Below are 16485 nucleotides of genomic sequence, written 5' to 3' on the forward strand. Positions count from 1 at the left end.
GGCAGTCAAACTATTTTCTAAATTTATTTAATAAGGATTCTGTAAGGATTTAAATGGGGAATATAAAGAACTTTGTCTAACTCAAGCTGGAGTAACAGTGTATAGGTAAAGTAGCTTCTCTCTACTAGGTACAAAATAGTACCTAGAAGTAGCTAGAAATGACAGATCTCAAAGCTACCATAGAACATTCTGGTAAAAAAATTCTGGGACCTCAGGTAGCCTCCAAAATGTTTATTATACATGGAAAAGATATTTTATAGGACAGGGCTTAGTTTAGAAGCTGAAAATGATTTCATCTGTAAACAGATTATCTTTTGTCCGCTGTTGTGATTTTTTTAATACTATTTTAGATTTCTTTAATTTATTTTTCCTTGTGTATTTTTTAAACCCTTTAGGCTTCATGTTATCTCAGCTCACTAGCATTTGTGGCCTGGCACCTGTTTTGACTACGTAATCATACGTCTTTCCCTACATAGTGCAGCCCCTGAAGCCTTATCTGCTAGGACCAGCCTTTCGCTGCCCTAGGAGGGCCTCCCAGTTGCTTGCTGTATCTGTTTTTCTCCAGAAGAAAACAAGAGAAAATTAGCAAGGTTGATTTTACTCTCTACATAAGAAATTATATTGGGCCCTTAATCTATTGTTGAGACTATTAAAGTTAAAATTTACTGAGCTCTTTCCATGTGTTAACTTATTTAAGCAATATAGCTTTATGAGGTAGATAACCTTACCATGGCCCATTATACAACAGAAGAAATAAGGCAAGGGTGTTAAAAAAAAAATTTGCCCAAGATCATATGGTTAGTACTGGACTGGAACCCAGGCGGACTGGCCCCAAAGCCCACAGTCTTATCCCCTGCGTTACTGAATTTCCTTTGAACCTCCAAATCATGTTTCCCCCTGCTGGACAACAACTAATCCCCAGGAACACACTTACCTTAGAGATTCAGCCTGGGAATTAGGAAAATTGGGTTCTTATTCTGCGCTTTAACTACCTGGAAAGGAAGAGCATTCTAGGTAGGAAAATGCTTGTGCCAAGGTCTAATGGCCATAGGGAAGAGGAAAGAAGGCCAGTCCCAGGGGCAGTGGGAAGCTATTGCAGTGTTTCAAGCTGGGGGAAGGAGGGGATTAGCTGTACCATGATCACAAAGATCACACTGCCTGGCTAAAAGAGAGCACAGGTGGATTCAGGAAGATTTGTTAGGAAGCTACTGAGAAAATCCATGCAAGAGGTGATGGTAGTTTGGGCTAGGGTGCTGGTATAGTATGGGGGGTGGGGCAGGGAAGATGGAAAAAAGGTATCTTCTTGGGACTTCCCTGGTGGTCCAGTGGTTAAGAATCTGCCTTCCAGTGTAGGGGACACGGGTTCGATCCCTGGTTGGGGAACTAAGATCCCACATGCCCGGGACAACTAACTACTGAGACTTCACGCTCTGGAGCCCCCGTACCACAACTAGAGAGAAGCCTGCGTGCCACAACAAAGATCCCATGTGCTGCAACTAAGACCCAGCACAGCCAAATAAATAAATAAATAAATAAATAAATAAATACTAAAAAAAAAAAAGAGAGAGAGAAAAGATATCTTCTTGATTGAAACTGATTCTGATTAGATTATATAGAGAGCCTTGAACAAAACATTCCAGAAATTACACTTCCAAATATGTGTTACTGCCTTCAAAGTGTCATATTGGTAGGTTACACACCCATTTTAATGATGCTGCATGGCTCTAAACAATTTTGTAAAGCCTCTTTTAGAACTTCCTTTAGAACCAGGTTATAACCAAACCAGAAAAACAGACTTATTGCTCTCTATATAGTCATACTTTATAAATCCCAACAGCTAAGGAACTATGTGTAACATTGTTAATTTTATGCAGCTATCCTTTTATGAGTTTGACCTTCCAACGCATACAGTGAGGACACTTTGGTAAGAAAACTAGCAAATGTGGGGGGAGGGGGAACAAAAGCTACGTTGTCTGATTCTTCATCAAAGAATGAGGATATATTATTTTGGCAAAGAGGGAGCCAACTTGGGAAATCCACAGGCAGAAGAAATCCTTGGACAGTCAGGAGGGAATTTTTTTTTAAGGGAGCAGATAACCAATAAACCTTAGGAGACTGACAACAAATTTCTCACAGAAAAAAAAAAAAAAGAAGAATGAAGTTATAGCCATCGGTTTTTAGAAGAAGTAGGAAGCATGGTGGGGAGAGTTCAAATTTCAGAACCAAGTCAAACTCGGACTCTCTAATTAGCTGTGCAGGTTTGTACAGATTGTCTCTGTGTCTTAGTTTCCTCATCTGTAAATTGGAGACACATATCCCAGGAGTTTTGTGAGGTTTTATTAATTGAGCCCTGATTTCCAACCCCTTCCTCAATTTCTTTCACCTCAATACCTTTTCTTCAGGTTGAAGAGCAGGAAACTGTGGGGAGCAGGGGTGAAGGGGCTACCCTACAGGAGCTTTCAGGCTTCCCTGGCTTCAGCTTTCTTAGCTCTGCAATTCCAGGGCACAGAGAAAAGAATGCCTGGCGACTTTATCAGCCTCTCTGCGGAGAAGGCCAGCAGCCAGTACCTTTGGTTCAACAGACATTCCCAGAGCACCCTGTCATTTAAGGAAAGCAGCAGCCCATTTATGTCCCTGAATCTTTGAAAGAAACTGAAACAACCTCAACGCCCAAGAGTAGGAAACTGGTTGAATTGTGAGACATAATACCCAAAGGCACAGTCACCTGATGGAATTGTAATCAAAGAAGAATATTAAATGACATGAGGAGATGTTCATAATGAATTAAGTAAATATTGCCATGAACCAGTATATATACTATGGATTCCCGTCTTTTTAAAATAATTGATTTATAGGGAAAAAATAGAAGGAAATAAAAATTAACAATAAATTCTAAGTGGTAGGAATGTGGGTGTTTAAAATTTTTTCTTTTCTAAGCCTTATGCAATAAACATAATATTTTTAATATAAAGTATAATACATACATCTGATATAGCATTTGAAAAACAACTCCACAGGGAGAAATTATGACAACTTCGTTCACCCCATGATGCTCCACGTTGTACAGTAGGGAAATTTCATATAGTTCAGACTTCCCAATACCAGAGGCTCCCAGCCCCGCAGTGCATCTGTACTCTCTTTGGCATTCACATCTTGACAGTCACCTCTCTGGGTGGCATCAAGATAACTAAGGAAATTTCTGTCCTATAGCCTCTGCAGGAGGCCAGGTCTCCATGTGAGTAGAGAGCAGGGAAAGGGGAGGAAAGCACAAAGCCCAGACTTTCCTGAGTTCTTAAAACAAGAGTACGTGTAAGTAGTTAAAACACTTTACATTTATCATTACTGTAGCTGTTAAGAATAACTACCATTTACTGAACACTTTCCTTGTGTACATCCGCATTATCTCATTTAATTTTCACAATGGCCACTTAGGTATTATCCCTATTTCACAGATAAAGACACAGGCTGAGGTCAGACAACGTGCCTAAGTTCCCAGTGCAAGGAAGTAGCAGACGTAAGGTGCTTCAGAGATTGCAAAACTATTTCAAAATGACCTCAGTTATTCTTTGCACTACTCTGTGAGATGAGCATTCTGTTTTAACTTGTAAAATGAAGGGACAGATGGCTTCAAAGTCTCTTCTAAGGTTCTACATGGCTGATCCCAAAGGGCATTTCCAGTTTTTGGTTTCAGTAGAGGGGTCGTGTACTGAATAGGTCAATGGTGGGAGCCAAACACTTTGGGCCTGTTACACTAGATTACGGGGAGCAGATTCTAATCTGACCCTGAAAGAAGGTAGCGTATGGTGGGAGACAAGATACTAGCAGCAAACAACCAGATCATGATGATAAGATTGTTAAGGAGACAATCTGTAAAGGGAATATAGGATCAACTACTTTCTGGAGTTTGCTGGAGGGAAGGAGAGAGCCAAGGCAGAATAGCCTAGGTCTCTGGATGATGTTTTGATGCATGGTGGACCAGCTCAACCCTACCTGCAAAGGCCCTGTGTAAATGGCTGTGAAATTTAGGCCCAGTATGTAGGCTCTCATAAAATTTTATTCAGGTCCTGAATAAGACAATCTGCTACTAATCCTTAAAGTACTATATGTGTTAATATTGACTTTTTGATACACTCATATAACAGAAAGAAAGACAACATGGCTATAATAATTTACTGCATTTTCATTTCTTATTTGGATGAAAGTGGGACTACACCAAAAGCTGTTTGAAGTAGTGAACTGGGACCCTGAGTTATTTTCATACTATCTATACTGTTTGCTACATCAGAAGTAAATTTTCATGACCGGTCTTAATGGAAATAAATTTTCCATAAAATTACTAATAAATTACTATTAAATTAGTAATCTTGATTTAAAAAAATATTGCTTTTGTGTGTGTGTGCTAGGGGGGAGCAAGAGGCAGCAGGAGAGGAAGCATTTTCCCCAGAATTATGAATTAGCAACCTTGGATCCTTGCCCAGGCTCTGCCCCCAACCAGCTAAGTAATTCTGAATAAACTTCTTAAATTTCAGATTCCTCACCTGTACAAGGAGATTCTAAAAGGCAGGTGATGTTTGATGTTGTTAATGTTCCATGTGACAAACCAGCATTCCACAGGTATACATAACAGTAAAACAAAATCCAGTGAGCCCTTAAGTCCAGATAAGTATCGCTAAATGCTATAAGACTGACACTTGTCTTTATCCTGTCTTTATCCTCCAGAGTATGGATGGTGGGCACTCTAAGTAGGAAGCTTTGATGTTACACTAGCAGAAAAGGTTTCCCCTCACTCTGTCCTCACCTGGTACAGAGAAAAGGAAGAGGAAGTGGGTAAGAGTATAGGATTTGGAAGCTGCATTCTTGGGAGTCAAGCCCGGAAGCCACCTCCTCCAGCTGCTCTGACCTGACCTCTAGTTAATCCCGTACAAGTTTAATTTGACTATCCCTAGATGGTACCTATCACCTGCTGGGATCTGTCTGGCCTTGGATTTGTGCTCTCCCAGAAGTAAGGATCTGTTCTTTGACACCCTAGGAGGAATTGTTATGCTCTAAGAAGGATAAAGGAGATACAAAACTAACTACCAATGCTTACATCTTAACGAATTCAATACATAATGTGTCACAGGGTTTAAAACGTGGAAATTAGCTTTTCAAATTTATGTTTAATTATTCTGAGGACCTGCTTGGCCATCACGTATCTACTGGACTTGTTATGAGGATGAAATAGGAAAAACTCAAAAGAGGATACAAAACACTAGGTAGGACAGCTTTTAGAAATCAAGAAGCAGAATTTCCCACCCATGTGGTCAGGCAAACAAACCAATCCTTACTATTTTCACGCCCACCCAAAGGTTCTGACACTTTATGCTTCAAAGGCTTGTGTGGTAGTTCAATCCTACTTGAAGAAGCTTACAAGGCCCTGTGCCGAGCTTCGAGTATTTTCATAGATTTCTCTTGTTCAGTAACTGTGGCCCCCCAATTTATCATTCTCATATCACTCCATCCTCTCTTCGTCTGTCCTATAAGCTTTTAGTGCCTTCCATGTTCACTGTTCTTCCCCCAACCAAAATAATGTCAGGGGATTGCCTAGGGGGAAATCCCTATAAAAGTATCAACACTAGGAGAGAGTGAGGACGACTTACTGCCCATAAATCGGGCACTTTAAAGGCTTTTGCTTTAATCACCGTTTAGGACTTAAAACCAAGAGGAAAGCAGGAGCTTTCCTCCGCGAGGAGTGCCCACTTTCATCCGCAGACTGCAGTTTCCCAAGAGTAAAGGAAGGTATCACCTCATCAATTCCAAGATCCCGTCGACCCTTCTCTACATTGGCAGGTATTTCCTTCACGACGCCAAACACTTTCTAGCACCTCGACCGCTTAAGACCTCCTCAAGTTTTCCAATTGCCATGGCGACGTTCACGGCTTTGTTTTTCTACTTCCCTAGGCAGAAGCCCGCCCGCTAGCGTCAAAGCTAGCTCCTCACTGGCCCGGAAGTGTGCTCGTCTCCTCAACGAGCCATTCAGAGCCTTACTTTCTACGCCGGGGATTTGAAAAACGGAAAAGCCCTCGACCTGTTCCTGGGAGTAGGGTGGGGCTGTGAATGAGTGACAGCTTGACCCTCCAATAGTCAGAGCCATAGGGCCTGCCCCTTCTGGCTCCGGGGCTAGAAAAGAGAGTCGATGCCGGCTGTAGTGATGAGTCTTGGGAGGCACTGGCTGCTCGGCGGTTCCGAGGAGCGGCTGCTGCTGGTGGTCTTTCTGCAGGTGAGTGGTTTTGTTTTGGAATATTGCTGTTGCGAACGTTTCCATTTCTCAATGATGTGGTGGTTTATTTTGGCGTGCGGGAGGGCCAGTTCCTTTCCTCCCCGGGTTCAGTCTTTGATGGGAGTCTGGCACTCGCGCGTCGACCCCTCAAGCTCCGACCCTCACTTATCCCCCAGGTCCCGCTCAGCTGTCCCTTTGTCAGAATAAGCCTCTCTGGTCTGACAGCCGAAAGGAGAATTCCGCTTGGTGGAGGTACCTTGACGGCAAGAATAAACAGGGGTTGAAGGGAGTGATGAACTCAACTCCCCTGGACGTCTGAGGCACGGGGTGACAGAGCCCCGTCAATAGTAGGGTTCCTACTGGAAGGGAGCTCGGTGTGTTTTCAGGGCTGTGCCACTATACTGAGGGCCATGGCAGACCTGGCCCTAAAAGTCTCAGTAGATAGAAAAAACTTGAACGTCGTGAAAGGAGAAAGGTGAATATCTGCAATGGTTTCATGGAGAGTTCTAGTCTGGAGCTAAATCACAGGTTCTTCGAACCACTACAAATGAAAAAGTAAGTATTTCTTCTCCTTTCGAAGGGATGGGGGCCGTATTACTGGAGAAGAACAATAGAAATGTGTAATGGAAGTGAAGTTCACAGTTACGTTTTAAGGATAATTGGTTGTTAGTTAACTTATTATAACTCTCATTCCCCTACCACCTCCCTTCCAAATTATGGAGGCTTTATAGCTTGTGAGTGGTACCAGAATGTTAACTGACTGAATGCACACTTTTGGGGAAAAAAATCAAATGCTGTCTTTCACCAGTAGCTACTAGGGTTTTCTATAATGAAAGCAGAACACATGCCATTTTGTCTTTTATTTTAAAACTGTCTTCCCTGAAGCCAGGGGACTAGGTTTGATCCATCTTTGTGTTCCTGTAGCACCTCGCACACCACAGATGCTACTCAATTGTGGTGGGGTTGAGAGAAGCATAATTCAAACAAATGGTGTCGTGGAAGAAGCTCTGAGTTGGCAGTCAAGACACCTGGGTTTTAGTCTTGAAGCTATTTGTGTGATCTTAAATCATTTCAGTTCTCTGGCTCTTAATTTTCTCATCTTTAAAAAGTGGAAGTCGCATTGGATTATTTCCAAGGTCCATGCCTGTGTTCAAAGTCTGTTTTAAACTAAAGATCCTTAGACGTTTTCCACCACAAGTACATCAGCAAAATCTCATTGCAGTAAATTCCTAACCAGTCTGTTAGCAAATAAAAGTTCCCAGCTACAAGGGTAGTACCTGTTCTTTTGTGTCCATATTTAAACCAAACCAAGTGGATCATTGTAGAAAATTTGGCCGCTGTCCAGAATGAACATTGTACAGAAGTATAATGTGGCAGAAAATGTCATCCTTTATTCCATCACTCAGAGGCAACCACTGTTGGTGTCCGGGTAGATCTTTCAGTCTCTCTTCCTCTTTTGCCTTCTATGGTTGGTTGAAATTAAGTGGCACATTTCATTTTAAGTAATGACATCTAAATTCAGCTGTGCCTTCATCTTTGTGTGTCCGGTGCCTAGAGCACAGAGGACACGCCAGTGTCTGAACTGTTAGGTCACTTGAACATCCTTGGAATGAAATCTGGTGTGAAGGGATATTTATATGGGGAAATAGGACTAAAAGTATCACTTAATAACAAAACTCTTTAACTGAAACTTGGCCACAAATATGGATAAAATATAGTTTATAAAATGTAAAATAAATGTTAGCCACTTCCCTGAAGCATTTGGATTGTAGAATATTGCTTAGTATTTGGTATGCTTCTAGGACTGTATCTTACTGTCAACGCCTCTTTCCTGAAACACACACACAACATTTGATTGCATTCCTACCTCCACTGTCTAATTTAACCTTTTCTCCTTACCGCCACCCTCATTTTGCTTTATTCCCAGCTTTTGCTTCTGCTCATACCATCAGCAAGGCAGGATCACTCTCAAGGGCCTGAGGTCTGTGTCAGTCTTCATGTGTTAGTCAAAGTCTGCTCCATTCAACCCAGAATACCTCACACTCTTTGGTAGACCACTTCACCATAATCTCATTTAGTCTTCATAGCCCCTTGAGAATAGTAATTAGATAGGAAGGAGGTGTCATGAGTGGGTGTTGTGCACATCGGTGATGCCACGCAGGCTGGAACAGGCCACATGCCCCAAGCACACACATATGTCATTACACATGTGTGTCCCTTTCCTGTGAAGAGGGGTCTACCTGCTATGGTTTGTTACCTTTGTAACAAGTGGTTAATAGGTATAAAGTTGGAGAATGACAGGGTAATAGTGTCTGGAAAACACCTGTAAGTAATAGCGTTTGCTCCTGGTAAAGAGTTGTTCTTATAATGCAAAATACAAATGGAAACGTTACCATAAAGCTTTAGGAAAAGTAATAGATGATGGAACAATAGGTACTTTTGGATATAGTCATGTTTGAACTTTTCGTATTGAGCTGGGCTTGGGGAAAGGCATATTTTAAGACCCTAAGGAACTGAGCTCCAGATTTCATTTCCCTTAAGAACTGTTCCTTTTTAATCTATCAGAAACACGGTTAACCTTTTTCCTATCCTCAAATCTAGCCAGCCTATCTTTATAGAGTTAGATCCCTAATGCAGTGGAGGTTAAGAGTTGTTCAAAGGTATGTAGTGAGGATTTGGACCAGGGAAAACATCCAAGTGGTCAAGGGTAGGATTTGAATATTTAATATTTAAGGGTAAGCTTTGGCTCAAAGCAACTCTGGCTCTGCATGCCTTATTTTATATTACTTCAACATTATACCATTGACCAAGTTTCTTACTCAATTTTGGAAACAGAAAACAAACTAAGTGTTTAGACTGGACTTTATCCTATAATTTTCCCCACCTGTTCATGAGTTGCCATACTGGAGTATTAGACATTATTACTTTTCAAACACCTGAGGGAAGGAGGAAGCACTGTCCTAGGAGCATTGGTTTGGGAGAGAGGACGAGACTCAGTTATGGTGGGTGAGGGAGAGGTACGTGAAATTATATGGTTTAATGAGGAGCAGGTGTAGGAGGCAGCAGCAAGATTATTAGCTACATTTGTTGATACTGCCTAGAGATTCTGGAAGTATTGTAGAAGTAACCTCAGGAAATGCAAGGGCCTGATGTGTACCGGTCTCCTACCTACCTACCCACCCTCTCCATCCCTACCTTGCCAAAAGGATGCTAATCTTGAAACATAACTCGATTTTACGGTGACATTTATGGAAAGGATATTTTTTACCCTGTAGCCAATTTAGGTGGGGAAAAATGCATATATGTATATATATTTCAAAAGGTCTTTGAAAATATGAGTCACCTGCAAATTGTGTTTTCTTCGAATCGCCTGTTTGTTTCTCTTTTGCCAAGGCAATTCCATAGCACCCATTCCTGAGCAGGTATACATTCACCTGAAGTGTGAAGCATTTATAAAGATGTCTAATAAAAGTAATGCATGTCAAAATGACAGATTATATTTTTGAAGTTGGTTAACAAGATGAATAATTTTTTCCCTCTTGTTCTGTCTTGAACCCATTATTAAATAATTCGATGAAGCAAAATAAACTACTCAGACTGATTTAAATGTGCTCAGTACTGTCTTCTGTGAGGGATAAAAACAGTTATGAATGGGATTCCATTATTCAAGGCACTTGCAGTTCTGGTCAAGACTGAAAGCAGGTGATTTAATAATGTTGGGATTATCCCATGACAGGATGCTTAAAGGTTCAAATGCTGATGTGATTAGTAGATCTGAGTAATCCTAGCTAGGCCAGGGTTTGGCAAACTAAGGCCTTCTGGCCTACTACGTGCTTTTGTACAGCCCACAAACTATGAATGGTTTTTAATGGTTGAAATAAATCAAAGTATAACAATATTTCACATGCATGAAATTTATATGAGATTCTAATTTCTTTGTCCATATGTAAAAGACAAAAAGAGTTCCAGTATGTTTATTGGAACACAGCCTTATTTGTTCATACGTGCATTGTTTATGGCTGCTTTCAGCAGAATTGAGTAATTGTAACAGACCACATAGCCCACAAAGCCTAAAAAATTTACTCTTTGGCCTTTTACAGAAAAAGTTGCCCCCACCTGAGCTAAGCTGGAGTGTTTTTCACATCATCGCCTTTACCCCTTTTCAACAGCCATTATGCTTGTCCAGGTCTTCGTTAAATGTTACCAGAATGGTTGCAAAAGCCTCACAAGTATTCAAATCCCTGGTTTTCCCATCTCTCTTACTTGTAGGTGCTGCCTGATCCTCCTAAAATACACATTATTAACCCTTTAATGATGTCCCAGTACTTACAGAAGAACCTGCGTTCTTTGGCACAAGGCCCTTTTTGGGGCCACTATTCAGTCTTATCTTTCTAGACTAGTCTCCTCCTACTTCCTTGTTATACCCTATACTTAGTTTAAGGTGATCATACAGTTTTCTAGATGGGACCTTCAAGTGTGAAAGGGGCCCTATAATAAGTATGTTGGGGAAACAGGCCTAAAGCAAGACTGTTCTAGGCAAACCAGTTGGAATGGCTCACCATTTCTCCATAAACACCCATTCCCTTGCCCTCTACTCACTGTTCCCTTAGGCTGGAATTCCTTTTCTTTTTTCTATAAATCTGAATCTTAATCATCCTGGAATTCCTTTTCTTTTTTCTATAAATCTGAATCTTAAACATCTTTTCAAATCCAGCTTAAATAATGCCATGTCCATGAAGCATTATTCAAGAAAAAAAATCTCTCCTTTCCCATCTCCCTTATACATGAACTGGTTTCTCATGTTGTGGTTTACTTTCTGCTTTAGTGATACACACACGTATCCTTTCCCCCATTAGTCGCTTGGAGACATCATTCATGTTGGATTCTATATTCCTCACAGGCCTAGCATTATGCCATGTTCAAATGGAGTTTGTAACAGTTTGAAGAATGAGTTAATTGACCAGACATGGTAGACTGATGAGTATTTGGGAATGTCAATGTATAAATCATCCATTTTAACGTAATTTAAGTAGTGAGAAAAGTTGGGTTTCCAAGGACTGAGGACAGAGCCTTGGGTGCCAGTATGGCGGTGGAGCGGAGTGGTTCAAGGCACATGTATAGGCTTTGGGGTCCAGCCTGCCTGAGATTGAAATCCAGTTCTGCCAGTACAATCTTTGTCATCTTGGGCAAGTTAACCTCACCTCTTAGGTTTCTGCATCTGTAAAACTGGAGTAATCATAGTAACTTCTCTGCAGAATGGTGGTTGAGGATTTAAGTAGTCCCAAGCACACAGTGAGCACTCTGAGAAAGGTAGCGGTTATGGTGTCATATGCTGTCTTCATTGTCATAGTACTGTTGCTGGCGGGCAGAAAATACAGATTCAGTAAGAAAGAAAAAAAATATCGTATATTAACGCATATATGTGGAATCTAGAAAAATGGTACAGATGAACCGGTTTGCAAGGCAGAAATAGAGACACAGATGTAGAGAACAAACGTATGGACACCAAGTGGGGAAAGTGGTGGGGCTGGGCGGGGGGGTGGTGGTGTTGGTGGGATGAACTGGGAGATTGGGATTGACATATATACACTAATATGTATAAAATAGACAACTAATAAGAGCCTGCTGGGGCTTCCCTGATGGCGCAGTGGTTGGGAATCCACCTGCCAATGCAGGAGACATGGGTTTGAGCCCTGGTCTGGGAAGATCCCACATGCCGCGGAGCAACCTAGGCCCGTGCACCACAACTACTGAGCCTGCGCCCTGGAGCCCGTGAGCCACAACTACTGAGGCCCGTGCGCCTAGAGCCCGTGTTCCACAACAGAAGAAGCCATAGCAATGAGAAGCCTGTGCACCACAACAAAGAGTAGCCCCCGCTCGCCCCAACTAGAGAAAAGCCCGTGTGCAGCAACGAAGACCCAATGCAGCCAAAAATAAATAAATAAATTAATTAATTAATTAATTTTTAAAAACCTGGCTGTATAAAAAATAAATTAATTAAATTAAATTGAAAAAAAAACGAAAATATAGATTCAACACCGGGACGTAACAATAGAAGAGCTGGGAGAAATGCAGCACCAAAATCTTAGAAGATTTTTTCTTCCCTTGATAGAAGTAGTCAGCTTCAGAGGGGTCAAAGCAGTGTGAGTCCTGCGTGAAGATGGTCTTCACTTAGTAAGAAGTAACTCATCAGCAGTCTTTTGAGAGAGCATTTCAGTAGAGTGGGCAAGGTATAAGTTAGGTGTCAGAGGACTGAAAAAGTAATGGCCAGAAGGAAGGGAAAAACAGCCAAGAGGAAGCAGCAGGAAGATGAGATGCAGAGTCATGTAAAAGATATGTTTGTTTGGTAAATTTTTTTCTTTGAGCCACACCATACTTTAAAAAGGAAGGAACCCTGGGGTATGGTAATTTAGTGACCCGTGTGGCCCTTTGGGAGTATGAAGTAAATCATTGACTAAAATTAGTGCTTAATTCAAGTGCCAGTAACCCTTGCCAACGGATAAATGAGGACCTTTAAGAACCAACTCCAGCGTGGTGAGCTTTACCAAAAGCAACACAAAAAAAACAAAGCTTGATTTTTAAAAAGGATAGTTTTTAATTCTTAGCGTGGCACCTTATTATAAGTTGGGGGTGACTATTGCCTGACTTGACCTTGTGATTTGAGGTTCTTCTCAAGAGCAGTCATACGCCGAGCCCTCCTTTATACTCACCTTGTTTGTGAGTATTTCATGAAATGTCTGCCTGGGTTGGGGAGACAAGCTGTGATTGGAGATGCTCCTGTGAAGGGAAGCCTAGTGAGCCTAGATGCTCACACCCAGACTCACAAATCTTCCGTGGTGAGGTAGAAAGAGTGCGGGTGTCAGGCACAGACCTGGATCGCAGCTCCAATTCCATTTAGTGGCTGTGTGTTTTTGGACAAGTCAATCAGTGTCTCTCTATTCTCTGTGGAGATTATTATGGCCGTTCATGAACATACTAAACTGTAACAAAAGAAAAATATAATGGATGATTATTCTTAGCTCTGCCTTTGCCATCAAATACATTGGAATTCTTGAGTTAAAGCCTCCTAACGTCTCGGGCCTGACTGTTTTTGCTTTGGTAGTTACCCCTAAAAATGTCAGGCCTTAGCCTTATTGGCACAAGCTAATCCTTTTTGCCTAACTTTGATTCAGTCAACACACCTACTAAGTACCTAGTATGTGTCAGGTGTCATGCTGGGTTCTAGAGATGGGGCAGTGAGTCAGACCAACCTTGATGCAGCTTACAGTCTAACAGGGCACACAGATGTGGAACAAGTGATCTGTCACAAGTGACCCATCACAACGGCACCCAGTGTCCTAAAGCAGGGGGCTGTGGAGGCACCTCACCGCTTCCCAGTGGGTGGGAAAGAAGCGCAGAGAAGTCTGCAGAGGCTCTAAAAGCATTGTCCTCAGACCAGCAGCCTCAGCATCACCTGGAAGCTTGTTAGAAATACAGATTCTCAGGCCCACCCCAGACCTCCTCATTCAGGCTCTGGAAGTGGGGCCCAGCAGCCTGTTTGAACCAGTTCTCATGGTGATTCTGATGCACATTAAAGTTTGAGGACGACTAGCCTAGAGGAAATAACATTTAAGCTAAGCGCTAAAGCTACACCAGTCAATACAGTAGCCACTGGTCATGTATGGCTGTGGAGCCCTTGAAATGTGGTTAGTCCAAATTGAGATGTGCTTTAAGTATAAAATACACATCAGGTTTCAAAGACTTACTAAGAAAAAAAGAAAGTAAAATACCTCATTGAGAATTTTATATAGATCATATGTTAGAATGATAATCTTTTGAACTTAAAGGGTTAAATAAAATGTATTATTAGAATTTCACCTATTTTTGCTGCTTAGTACGGCTTTTAGAAAATTTAAAATTACCAATTTAAAAAAGCCAATTATATGTGGCTTGCATTACATTTTGATTGGACACAGCTGATCTAAAGGATAACTAGCAGGTCCCCAAAGCAGGGAGGGACTGAAGCGGCGGTGGAGGGGAGGGGGTGTTGGGTGAGGGTTCTGTGTAGGAGACAGTGTGTGCAGAGGTCCTGAGGCCAGAAAGAACATGGCATGTTCAAGGAAATAAAAGAAAACCAAAGCCTTGCAAGTCACATTAAGGATTTTGAGCTTTGTCCTAAGATCAACAGGAAGTAATTTGAGGGTTTTAAATAGGGTACTCAGTTTTCAGGAAGTTTGTAGCTAATACATGAGGGCAAGAGAGCTACAGCTGACTATTGCAAGGCTCAGAATCAAAGCTCCCCCCACCTGCCCAAAAGATGGTGGGGATGGAGGCATTTGGACAGGAAGTACTATTGAGAAGTCGGGAGCGGGACCCTGCTCGTCAGCAGCCCCTGCCCCAGGATACGAGGCACCAACACCCCTGCTGAAGAGAGAAGCAGACACCTGGGAATAGTTTGGTGTTCAGTTCATTTTCAGCTTGGTTAAAGTTGAGAGCTAGAGGAAACATTCCAGAAGAGTCCAAAGTTGAGTAGGAGTTTGATTACAGAGCTGGGACTCTGCAGGGCACTGGCGAAGTTTTGGTGAAGAGAGGGTCAGGGACAAGGAAGCCTGGCACATGTAGGGATTAGAGGGTCTGTCCTTTGAAAGAGTGTGCTGGACAACCACAGGGGAAGGCTGGGGTTAGAGCCTGGAGGCTTGGGGTCTGACTAGCTCCAGGGGGCAGGAGGGTGGGGCTGGGGGGGTGGTCCTCATTCACCTGTGGCCTGGAGGAGGTTTCTCTTTAAGTAACAGTCATACACTAGCAGACTCAATCTACCCTCAGAAATGTCTTGTTTAGCTCACATTTTTTAAATGTATTCAAATTAGTTGCTAGTATTTGTATCGGATATCACATAAAATTCACATTTCCAGTTCTTTTGAGAATTGGAAGATTGAGGACCCCAGTTCCTCAGCCTCACAGAGAAATGGGCTGGAGCTACGTAGCAGCTACTCCCTTCATTTTTCATTTGAGCTTCTAAGAGCTGAAATGATCACATTAAAAAAAAAGACATTTACCCTAAAAACAAAACAGAATCCACAGGTTCTCTCTGGTCTGAGTCTTGCGTTCTCTCCAGTCTTTGTTTTCAGCAGCGCCAGCTTCTCCTTGTTCTCCAGAAAAGTTCTAGAATGGTACCCTTAGCTCAGCGAGACCAGATTATACAAATGCTTTGTCCAGGCACACGAGTTGCGTCCATCAGAGAAGCGCGTGTGTTCCCTGCAGTTCAGCACTCTTCCTACCACCTTGCAGCCCCGAAGCACTGCTCCTCACAGATCTGCCTGAAACTTTAAATGAAACTGACTGCAGTGTTGTGTTTGTTGACACTTGACATACCGGCTCCCACAATGATTAAATCGTAAAGAATGCAAACTGTAAACCTCAACAGCTCCTTTGTGAATATTCAGTAGTTAATTAAATGGCAAAGATCAGTTGATAGCAAGGAAGAGAGAGGGAAGGGACTTTCTCTTGACCTGAGGTAGATGCTCCAGTTTGGTACCTTATCCTGTATTCGTCCTCTGTACACCGGAGTAAGGCGCAGGTGTGTATTTGTAGAGTTCTTGTGGCTGTAGCACTATTTCTCTGCTCCAATATATATATTTTGAGGGGAAGAAGCAGAAATTGTTTTATTTTTTAAAGTAAGCAAATAGAGCAGATTAAAATACTGCAGAGCTTGGTGATAGTTGCCTCAGTGTTCATGATATTATTGCTACATTTTTTTTGTTCCCTCCATATAGTTTATAATCAAAAGATGATGGAGAAGTGCCTCTGCCTATAATATTTGTCCATCACACCTTCTTCATTTGAAGGGAAAGTAGCTTCATCAGCCTAAGGAGCTTCTTGTTTGACAAGACACAGTAAGGGCTGAGGTAGAGAACAATTGATAGCTTCTCTTTTCTCCATCCCCCTCCTCAACCACCACCAAAAACAAAACAGTAAATGTTGCGTGGGCGTGGATCCAGTTTTTGATGGGCCTGAAACTTCTAGTACTTAGTGGATTGGGCACACACACACACACACACACACACACACACACACACACACACATTCTCATCCATGTGAATTCATTATTTGGTCTCTCCCAGTGCCTTAGAAGGAGTTTGTTCAAGTGAGGGGCCCTGAAGCTTGAGCTTCATTAGTTTCATGAGTATTCCTCTTCCGGGCACCGGTAATCACCTAGCCAAACACTGCCCAGTTGTCTTTCATCCCAT

The 16485-nt window shown here is 42.1% G+C and overlaps 2 protein-coding genes across 5 annotated transcripts in view; one reads left to right on the forward strand and one right to left on the reverse strand.

Annotated features, from left to right (window-relative positions):
• The window catches only part of LOC309631946 (uncharacterized protein), a 122812-nt gene extending 116819 nt beyond the window's left edge, over window positions 1-5993 (reverse strand). For 2 of the 4 annotated variants that reach the window (XR_014246656.1, XR_014246657.1), the window contains exon 1: window positions 4539-5945. The gene's annotated coding sequence lies outside the window, so the exon portion shown is untranslated. Of the gene's footprint in view, window positions 1-4538 lie in introns of all 4 variants that reach the window. The other 2 variants (XR_014246658.1, XM_082398877.1) reach the window with 2 other exon arrangements.
• Window positions 5994-6141: 148 nt separating this feature from the next.
• BPGM (bisphosphoglycerate mutase) overlaps window positions 6142-16485 on the forward strand; it is a 35942-nt gene continuing 25598 nt past the window's right edge. The window contains exon 1 of the mRNA XM_082398876.1: window positions 6142-6259. The gene's annotated coding sequence lies outside the window, so the exon portion shown is untranslated. The remainder of the gene's footprint in view (window positions 6260-16485) is intronic.

This window comes from Balaenoptera borealis (genome assembly GCF_965194805.1).
Source record: "Balaenoptera borealis genome assembly, chromosome: 7".
Classification (NCBI taxonomy): domain Eukaryota; kingdom Metazoa; phylum Chordata; class Mammalia; order Artiodactyla; family Balaenopteridae; genus Balaenoptera; species Balaenoptera borealis.